The sequence below is a fragment of the Pogona vitticeps genome, chromosome 4, assembly GCF_051106095.1.
Source record: "Pogona vitticeps strain Pit_001003342236 chromosome 4, PviZW2.1, whole genome shotgun sequence".
NCBI classification, from domain to species: Eukaryota; Metazoa; Chordata; class Lepidosauria; order Squamata; family Agamidae; genus Pogona; species Pogona vitticeps.
In genome coordinates, this window is record NC_135786.1 from 73,219,447 (window position 1) to 73,230,617 (window position 11,171).

The 11,171-nt window shown below is 42.4% G+C and overlaps 1 long non-coding RNA gene across 1 annotated transcript; it reads right to left on the minus strand.

The window, feature by feature from the left end:
- Window positions 1-1,562: 1,562 nt before the first annotated feature.
- LOC144589066 (uncharacterized) lies at window positions 1,563-9,217 on the minus strand. The gene is made up of 2 exons (XR_013544952.1): window positions 8,982-9,217; window positions 1,563-8,826 (listed from the first exon to the last, which is right to left on the minus strand). It is a non-coding gene; the product is annotated as an uncharacterized LOC144589066 (long non-coding RNA).
- Window positions 9,218-11,171: the final 1,954 nt, after the last annotated feature.

Genomic DNA, 11,171 nt, shown 5'->3' on the forward strand with positions numbered 1-11,171 from the left:
TAGGCGGTCGCAGGCGCTCCCTTCCTTCTCCGCTTCTTAGTCCTGCTGCTGCTGCTGGTAGTGAAGAAGGAGCCGGAGGGGGTCGTGGCCGGCGACGAGGGCTTGCACGCCCCTCCTCCTCCTCCTCCTCTGCCTCGGAGGCCCAGCCAGGCTAAGGGAACTCCTGGGCGGCTTCCTCAGGCTCTTGCTCCACTTGGCAGAAAATCTGATGTGGCCCAGCCTCACCCAGACTCTGCCTCCAGCGGCCCCCAGGTAAATTCAGTTTGAGACCCCTGTACTAAACCATTTAGTTATTCTTGGGTAAACTGACTTTTTTATATTATCACAGTGTATTTCTTAACAATGAGGCTGAGCCTCAGAATGGATCACTGGCTGAATTTGAAACATAAAAGAACTGATGCTGTTGATGAGGGTGCATCCTGTTCAAAGCAACATGAAGCTTCATCCAGTCATCTTAAAAAGTGTCGCCATTATAGCAAGGAATATCTGTTGATGAGACCCTTCATGAGAACTTTTAAATAAATATTTGATGCACGTTAGGGTTTTAAATCATGAATTAAATCTTGGTGATCTGGAGCAACAAAACATATTTAAAGGGAGTCTGTGGTACAGAAAGGGTTAAGAACCACTGCTCTAAAGCAATGGTTCCCAACTTTGGGTCCCCTGATCTTCTTGGACTAAAACTTCCAGAAGCCTTATCCACTAGGTATGCTGGTCAGAATTTCTGAGAGTCTAGAGCAGTGGTGTCGAACTGTGGCCCTCCAGATGTTCTTGGACTTCAACTCCCAGAAGCCTTCACCACCACCTCTGCTGGCCAGGATTTCTGGGAGTTGAAGGCCAAGAACATCTGGAGGGCCACAGTTCGACACCACTGCTCTAGAGTCTGCAAGAGCTGAGCGAGGCTGTTGAGGACAGGATATTTTGTGTCACCATATAATCTCGCAAAAGTTTGATATATAAAGGAAGACCATCCACAGCAGGTTAATCCAAAAACATCACTCTGGTTCCTCCCTTCCCCTGGAATTCACCCATGCATATATGTTAATGGCAACATTGCAAAGTGCAGCAGAAAACATTTATTTATCAATATGTATGTATGTATGTAAGGGACGTGGTGGCGCTGCGGGCTAAACCGCAGAAGCTTGTGCTGCAGGCTCAGAAGACCAAGCAGTCGTAAGATCGAATCCACACGACGGAGTGAGCACCCGTCGTTTGTCCCAGCTCCCACCAACCTAGTGGTTCGAAAGCATGCAAATGCAAGTAGATAAATAGGGACCACCTTGGTGGGAAGGTAACAGCGTTCCGTGTCTAAGTCGCACTGGCCATGTGACCACGGAAGATTGTCTTTGGACAAAACGCTGGCTCTATGGCTTGGAAACGGGGATGAGCACCGCCCCCTAGAGTCGAACATGACTGGACAAAAAATTGTCAAGGGGAACCTTTACCTTTACCTGTATGTATGTATGTATGTATGTATGTATGTATGTATGTATGTATGTATGTATGTATGTATGTATGTATGTATGTATTTATTTATTTATTTATTTATTTATTTATTTATTTATTTATTTATTTATCCATCCAATTTTTACCCCCACCCCTCTAGACCATGTCTGCTCGGGGCAGCTATGATAGCAGATACAACATTGCATACTACTGTGTATTCATAATTATGGAGGGGAAACTAGAACAACCCCCATAATGAATAATAAAACAAATCGGGAATTCACATTGAAATGAACAGCTGTTGTTCATATGATGGAAGCTGTTTACAGAGCATGGAGGAGAGGTAGTTTTCATATGTGAAAAACTGAAGGTAGTAGGCATACCAGATACTTGTTATCACCGTGTTCACTCAAAGGTTATTCGTAGCATAAGGGAACTCCGCCTATAACTTTCTCTGCTATCCCAGCAGGCCTTAGAGTGTGACAGTTCTTTGGACAGTAATGTTCTTTCTTCTTTACCTTAAAATATTTGCGCTCTTAGGAAAAGTCGCTTTTTCCTCCCTACTGATCCTGGGCACATTGACTTTGAAATAATAAAGAAAATTACATCACTCTCACGGTCAATTGCTTCAGGTATGTTTGTCTAGCTCTGCAGCCATTGACAGTTACTCAATCCTGAAAACAAATTATAGCAATGGTGTTGAGCCTCTTCCAAAGTGTAAGTTAATTCCTGTTCTTAAATTTGTTATCCATTGCATAACTCTGCATCACCTCACACCATTTAAAGTCAAATATTTCCTTTGATATTAAGAGAGATGTGAAATTAACATTCTGTTTAAAAACTCTAGATTGCATGCTGCCCTAGATCCCATGAATGTCTTAACAATGTAAAGGTAAACATGTATCTCATCTTAAGAAAGAACAAAAGAAAATACAGATGAGTTCAGGCCAAATTCATCATTGGAGTACAATGGAGTGCAATCATAACAGCCAATCCAATTCCCACTAGACAACAGGGATGAAGTTTGAAATGGCCTTGAAGATTGTGGGAAGCACCCAGCTCTTAAGATCTCATAATAACTACAGGGCACCAGGTCAATTCTGGCTTGCGGTGACTCTTTCCAGGGTTTTCTAGGCACAGCATTCTCAGCAGTGGTTTCTCAGTTCCTTCTTGATGTGTACCCTGGGACTGTGCAGCTTGCCCAAGGCTACACAGGTGGGCTCTTCTCCTGTGGGACACAGTGGAAAATCAACCTCCCAGTCTCTGGCTCCACAGCTAGATACCCAATTCACTGAGCTATTCAGCCCGTTGCTGCCAATCAAGAGAAGTCAAGTCAAGTTAGCAATTTGCCATATATTATGACATCTCATTCTCTTCACAGTACAAAAATGAGTAGGGCAAGGGTACCGTATGAATGGCCAGTTTTCTCTGGGCAGTTGTAAGGAAAGGCTGCTAATTGCAGAGAAAAGATGAGAGGAGGACTTATTCCAGAGAGATAATACAGGGCAAATTGTAATCCAAAAAGCAACATTTCTGAGCTTAAGGATTCAGGACAATCTTCAAATGCACAAGGGAAAATATTAAAGTATTCTTTATGAATTAAAGCACAAAGATTGTGGGCCTCTGACGATGCCCTTGTAAAATTAATTGTACTATAAATTAGAACATTCAAGAGAAAAGCAAATGTCATTTGGAGCCAAGACGTGGAAATGAAGTGAGCTCTTAATTAGATGCCAGCACTATCTCAGAGTAAGCAATTTCCCAGTGGATGTCTGCAGCTGTGCAATGAATGGGTAAGTCCTGCTTTACAGGCATCCATCCTTGGACAAATGCACCTGCTTACAGCATGCAAAAGACATTGCGCACATGTCTGGATTATTACATAAAAACTGTCTGGGAGACTAGGCAGCACCATTAAACCCATCTTGCTTAAATGAACCACAGCACAGGTCAAACAAATCTAATTTTTATTGTTCCTTAAGGAGATGGTGTCTGTGAGGGAGACAAGGAGGGAATGTAGTAGCGAGCTTTAAAGAAAGCTCAAGATGCTCTTTTTAAAAAATTACATGGTCACAAAAGTGCCACCACAGGCTGAATAAATTAGATACCATCACCGGAATTAAAAAAAAATTGATTACTATTGTGGTAATACCCTGGTAGCCTTGTTGATCCATGAACCATCTCAGCCAAGCTGAAGGGGCATTTCAAGGAGAAAAAAAATGGTTCATTGTTAACCTGAGAGGACCAAAACAAAATGTGGTTTAGTAGTTGCTTCAAAAGTTAAGATAACAAAAGCTGTGGTCACTTACTTCCTAGCTGTGTCCTTCAATGTGAAAACCAAGTTATTTGGGAACAACAAATGTCTCTTGTGTGACATTTGTCATAGCATGGTTGTCTACATTCACAACCAATGAGGCAACTGTCCTGAGCAGTTTCTTGGGATTTCAAAATCTACTAAGCATTCCTGTAGGCACAAAGGTCCTTCTTACATCTCCCACCCCATCATCTGGTGGGGGTTTGAGAGAGAACCTTCTGGGTGGCACCTGCTTTGCCCTCTCCCTCCCTGTGTTCCCGTTGGCAGCAGGTTTAGACTTATTGAAGCAGGTCTTTGACAAGTAAGAGCCTCTAGTCGTAAAATCCCAGTGGATGTGCTGATTCTCATTATGTTAAATTATTAGTAATATTTTAATTGACTTTAAGGAGTTTTAATTTTAACTGCATTTTAATCCTACAATTGAGTTTAATTCTGTTTTAATGTTTGTCATTGTATTGTATTTTAATCTGCTGCTGTTATAAGCTGTACAGTGAACGACAACCTCCCCACACAGAGCACCCTGAAGTAATCCAAATGGGAGTTAGCCAAGGCATGTGCCATGGTGAGGCTTCTCGGAGAGTAGGTACAGCTGGCACACTACTGTAGTTTTAATTGTGCAAAGGCACTTTCGGCCACTGCCGATACTTGGACATCCAGGCTCAGAGAGGAATCCAGAAGTACACCCAAGCCAAACACCAGAGTTCTTAGGGAGACTGTAACCTCATCCAACACGAGTTGAATACTTTGGTTTCCCTTTTGACAGAATTCTTTTAAGCCAACCCACAGAGACAAACTGGTACAGAAAATATGTTGGATGTGTTTGACCTATGTGATGCAGTCGCACATTTACTTTGTCACACAGCCAGTTCAAAATTCATTTCCCTATGTCATCACTACCAATTATTTATTTGCTTTGTTTATTTAAAATATTTTACCCCGCCTTTCTCCTAAGAAATGACCCAAGATGGCTTACATCATAAAACACAACATTAAAGTTATAAAAGGTGACTCATTCATATATTAAACAAATTAATAATATTATATTAAGAATGTTAGTTAAAGCATTACTAAACAGCTTTAGAAAACTTTGTCCCAGAATAGCAAACTATACGTGACTATAAACAATCACAGATCTTGGCCTTTCCTTTTTTATCTCTCTTGTGTAAGGACAGAGAGTTAAAAATCTTCCACTGTAGTCTAATATAATATGTTTACTCCACACAAACCAGAATCCATTTAGAATAAGGCATACTTTCCCAAGCTTGGGTATAATAAGTAATTGAGATATATTCAAGAATTAAAATGAAGCTTTTGATCTCCGCTTCTTACACACACAAAATTAGAAGGGAACAAGTGAAAAAGCCTGGGGTTTATTATGGGCTGTTCTTAATATCAAATTATGGTTTAGCTTTGGATCCAATTACTAATTTATAGCTTTGGATTGCCACTTTTAATTGTCATAGAGCTCCTACGCCCTTAATATAGCCGCGGGCACATTATTGCCTCTGGATGTCTAGATTGCAGCTTCATGTAGCTGTATCTAGTGTAGCTGTGATGATGGATCATGGGACTTGTAGTCTAACAGCATTGGGAAGGTCAAATCTTCCCCATTCTTGCATTAACAAGTAGATGTCTGATAGGAGGAAACCATGTCCTTTTAAGATTTCATACACTGAGGAAAGGGCAAGCTGAGCATAATCACCTAGAGTTACATTCTGGACTGCTGATTTCAGTGCTTAATGAAATACTGGATCAGATTCTAAAGTTAGAAAGACCCAAGAGAAGGGAATTCATATTGGATGGGGTTTTCTTAAAGACTAAGATGCGGAACACAGAAAAACAAATAATTCCAGTGGGAAGCAAATGGTAGAAGCATGTTAAAAATACTCAGGTTACTGCTTAATGAATTTTTAGATGAGCTGAAATTTAGTATTGTATATTTAGATAACAGAAGAAAAAGCAAATCATTGAAGAGAAACAGAAACAACTTGCCAACATTTACAGGGAGAAGGTCAAGAATGCTAAAGTTCAGAATGAGCTCAGGCTTCAAAGGATGTCAAAATAGTAGAAAGGGTTGCTTTGACTGCTTTCTGAGCAAGATGAAGAACCAAGAAGCAGGAGGTCCATTGTGTGGAGAGGATACAGGGATGCTAATGTGTGACAAGAGGAAGGTGGAATTGCTCAATACCTGTGATGCCTCCAACTTCTCCCAAAAGAGAAATGGTACTCCACTTGGCCAAAATGAAAAGCAATGATTCAGTAAGGGGCCTGCTAGCCAAGATTGGTGAAAAGACGGTAAAGAGACAACTGCTTTAAATTAATTCAAGCTTCCTGGGCTAGATTAATAGCATTCAGTGGTACTAAAGCAGTGGTTCTCTCCATGGGTCCCAGAGGTTCTTGGACTAAAATTCCCAGAAGCCTTCACCACTAGCTGTGCTGGCCAGGATTTCTGGGAGTTGTAGTTCAAGAACAACTGGGGACCGAAGGTTGGGAACTTGTAGATGTAGTATCAAGGCCTGGGACATCTTCAAAAATACTTAGAGGACAGATGAGATCCCAGGGAACAGCAGGTGAACCAATCTTGGCCCTTCTTCAAAAAGGGAGATGATATGAGCAATTCTGGATGTCACCTTGGCATCAACAGCAGAAAAGAATAGACCATTAAACAGATGGCTTGTGAGCACTTAGGAAAAGATTCCCATGGTATTTTTGCAGACAAGTTGAAAAAATGGGCAAAATAATGCTACTGGCTTGATTTGTAGACTGTGCACCACTGAGTGCTCAGCAATACTTCCTTATCATCCAGGAGAGAAGTAAGAGGTGGGATGTGTTAGGGTTCTGCCAGGGGCCTTTACCTTTATAAATGAGCTGGATTAATGATGAGCAAGGACATCATGGAGAAGACTGTATCCTTTCAGATTATAGTACCCTCTTCTGAAAAGGAAAGCACAAGTGATACCATTTTGTTTGAAGATGTTTGCTTGATATACCATCCCACTCAGTGCAAGCACTACTTTGGACTGTTTACAGATAAAAACTTAACACTCTCAAGGCCCCACATAACAAACATACATAAGATATAGGTAGACTGCTATGGGTGGGGATGGATCTAGAACTTTAAATGTTAACTACCAATACATTGAATTGGGCTCAAAACTGAAGAGGCAACTAGTACAGTAGGAAAATAAAACATTTTTAAATGGAATGATGTGAATTGACGTACTAGTATCTGTTAAAATTCTGGCAGCTAAATTTGGAACTAATTGAATCTTCTGAGTCATGTTTAAAGCTAGCTCCTCATATAATCAGACTTATTTATTTTCCAGATTCTATCATGCTTCTTTTTCATCATGGGGGAATCAAACAGCAGCATACATGACATTACAGCATTTGCCAAGAGATAAATACATGAATGGATTTCGTTCTGTTTAGAAATGGCCGCACCTAGTAGATGAGACAAAGGTCACAAAGGGTACTTCCTGCCGTCTCGACCTTTTAGAGGAAACATGTGTGTGTTTTGTGTGCCGTCAAGTCAATTCCAATTTATGGCAACCTTTTCTAGGGTTTTCCAAGGTAGAGAGTACTCAGAAGTGGTTTGCCATTCCCTTCTTCTAAGGGTACCTGGGACTGTGCAGCTTGCCCATGATTACACAGGCTGGCTCTTATAGCAGGAGCTACAGTGGGGAATTAATTCCCAGCCTCTGGCTCCATAACCAGATACCTAAAGCACTGAGCTATCCAGCCAGGTAGAGGAAACATAAAACCCTCCAAAAAAAGTTGAACAGCAATTTTTACGGACCCAAGGGTCATCTACCCTTAGCAATGCCATCTTGTTAGGATTCCATTTCAGTTGGTCAGTCGTTAAGGAATCTTGGAGCTGGTTTTGCATTTTCTTGGCCACTCTTTACTCCAACACCATAGAGAATAGAAATGACTGCCTAGAGATGACACTCCAAATGCTTAGTTATAGTGGTTTTATACAGAAATGAAAAAACATGGGGACAGCATGGAACTCTAGAACACACCGCTTAAAGACTGCTCCAGGCAGAAATCTTATAATGCCACTTTCTCAAAGTTCTTTTGCATGACAATCATGTATCTTTGTTATAAATGCTTATGGGTTGGATTTTGTCCTAACAATATTAATTAATATATATGCTACTCATCTGTATATTCTGCTCTCTAGGGATTCAGTGATGTTGCAAGCATTTTATTTGGTTCCTTAGTGATTCCAAGCTCAATTTACATTTTAGAAAAAATTCCACAGCTGACACTTCAGTGCCACTTACGGCATATTTTTCAATCAGTGAGTACAATAAAAAATTACTGCTCATTGTGACTGACAAAATTTTTCTAACAACCACCTAATCACTGGGGATGGGTGTAAAGAACAGAAAGATATGTAAACATACATTACTTGTCATGACTCCAGCCTTATTCACTCGTATTCAAATATTTTGTGATAACTAATGCATCAGAAACAGAGGCAAGTGACTAATTCTGCCAGGTCTCAGAATGAGCTGCTGTGCCAGGAAATGGCTGGGATCCCCTGAATCTCCAGGCCAGGCAGACAAATGTCAGGAGAAGTGGTGGAAGGGAAGGAGCGAGTCTCGTTTCTTGTTATGGGGTGGCCATAGTTTTTGGGTACCCAACTCCAATCCTCTCCGAATGGCACCAGGGCTCACTGGCTTCCTCTGTCTGTCCAACACAACACCTAATATACTCGCTTAGGAGTACAGACAGGGAACCCACAATGCCTAGCTCACTCCCACACACATGCATGGAGAAATATGTTCCCAATTCCTGTGACATCACAAGGCTCCACACCATGACTTGACAAAGACCCACCCCAGGCGTTGGGCCCCAGATATAATGAAGGAATGGGGAAGATAATCCCGTGGCAGCCCCTGACAAACAAGACAACACTTCAAAACCATTCCAGAAAAATACTTTTATTGGCTTTGGAAAAGAGTCTAAATGGGTATCCTCAGCGGAGACAACAGCCTGGTTCAGCTCCAGCAGGACGCCTGCCTTCTGGTCCCTTGCATTCCCTGGGGAAGAGGAAGCTGCAAAAGAAAGAGAGAGAAAAAAACTAAGGGGCAAGCTCGTCTGCTGCCATCAACTGGCATCAACCCAGGCGTATCCACCGACCAATGTTCTGGCAACTTCATCCCAAAGTTTCGCCTGACAACATCCACTGGCTTCTACCAGGAATATCCACCTGTTCATCTCTTCCACTCCGCAGGCAGATTCCACCAGCTTCTGTCTGCCAACGTCCACCGACTTCCCCCCGGGTCCATCGCCAACATCAGCCAGCTTCAAGCCACAGATCTCCGCCAGCCTCGACCTGTTAACGCACAAGCCCACTTAGCAAGTTCATCTGCTTTCGTGAGAGAACTTGCCTTGGGCAGAAGGGCTGGGTCCCCTGCAGCAGCCACCCTGGCTCTCCCTGCTGGACTGCCCTCTGCCCTCTGGCCTCCCTTCTGGTCTCCTGCCCTGCCCAGCAAGCCCCTTTTATCTGCCAGCAGAGAGGTGGGCCTCTGTGAAGTCACCAAAACCCAGGAGAAATGGGAGTGGGTTCCCAAGGCAGCAACACCAGCATCCTCGGGATTGGCTGAGTCCTGAAGATGATGTCAACAATCTCTCTGATCATGTGATTCACCCACAAAAGCTTGCCTTTTGCATGTATTTTAAAAATATATATTTAATATGTTAGTTATTATTAGAGTGCTCAACATAATCCACAGTTTTCAGCATCCATGGGGGGGCTTGTAACCAATCCCCCGCACATATTGGGTTCCAACTGTGCTTTCTGATTCAGAAACCGTGTTTTCTAGTTCCAAAATCACTCCCCGTGTCAAAATTTGTACGTACATAGTGTATTATGCATACCTGTACAAATTGCTTCCTTACCAAAATGCTGAAATCAAGTCACAGCCAGCTGAACTCACACACCTACTGACACAAGAAGGGGAATACACTAAAAAATTATGCAGAAGATGAATAAAGTAGCTAGAGGGAAGCTCTTTTCCCTTTCACACAATACCAGAAGCAGGGGACATCCATTCCAATTGAGTGTTGGGAGAGTGAATACAGACAAAAGAAAGTATTTCTTGACCCAGCAGGTTGTTAGTCTGTGGAACTCCTAGCCACAGGATGTAGTGATAGCATCTGACCTAGATGCCTTTAAAAGGGGATTGGACAGATTCCTGCAGAAAAAGTCCATCGCAGGTTACAAGCCATGATGGGGATGTATAATTTACAGACTTAAAAGGAAGGTACCACCAAATACCAACTGCAGGGGCTGGTACCAGGAGGCAGGTATCTAGTTGTCTTGTGTGCTGCCAGAGGCATCTGATGGGGCCACTGTGAGATACAGGAAGCTGGACTAGATCGGCCCTTGGCCTGATCCAGCAGGCCTCTTCTTGGACATTCTTATGTTCTTAAGGAGCTGAAATTCCGAAAGCTTCCCAATACTGTATAATATTAATAATATAAGCGTATTCAGTGTTTACACCTCTGGAATAAAACATTAGAATGTTGTACTTCCTGTCATTGCAAAATGTGAGACATATGATTGTGGAATTCATAGAATCAAAATACTGTATAATAAAATAATTGAGTTGGAAGGAGCGTATAAAGCCATGGGGTCCAACTCCCTCCCTGCTCAATGCTGTAATCCAAGTCAAAGGATATCTGACACAAGGTTGACCAATTTTCTCTTGAATGCCTCCAACATGGGTGCACTCACCACCTGCCAAGGTAACTGGTTCCCATGTCATACTGCTCTAACAGTTAAGACGTTTTTCTCTATATTTTGCCTAAATCCAGATTCCTGTAATTTGGGCCCTTTATCACGTGTCCTGCAGTCTGGGATGAGTGAGAACAGATCCTGCCTCTCCTCAGCACAACTGCCTTTCAAGTATTTGATCAAGTGCTATCATATCTGCCCTCAGTCCCCTTTTCTCAAGGCTAAACATTTTCAGCTCTTTCAACATTTCCTCATAGGGCTTGGTTTCCAGTCCCCTGATCATCCTCAGGGGAGTAGAAACCAATCATCCTGGACATGACTACAACAGAACTCTTCCAAATGTTGAAAGAGAGAAAACACCTTGTGACCTAGTGAGAGATGAATGAGCAGAGTGAAAATCTGAATTAACCTCCATGATAGACCTGCAAGGGGAAAAGGTGAGGTGGGAGAGAAAAGAAAGAGAAAGGAGAAGAGAGAAAGGGTTATTGTTGGGAATTCCGGAGGAAGAAAAAAAAAGAATCACGACAGCTGAGTGGAGAGGGAGACTGGGTCACTGGATGGGTCCATGGGTGGACGGGCCAAGAACAGGTATGCCTCGGTAGATGAGAAGGAAGAATCAGCGGGAAGCACGAGAGGTTTCAGGGCTCCTAAATCATGCAA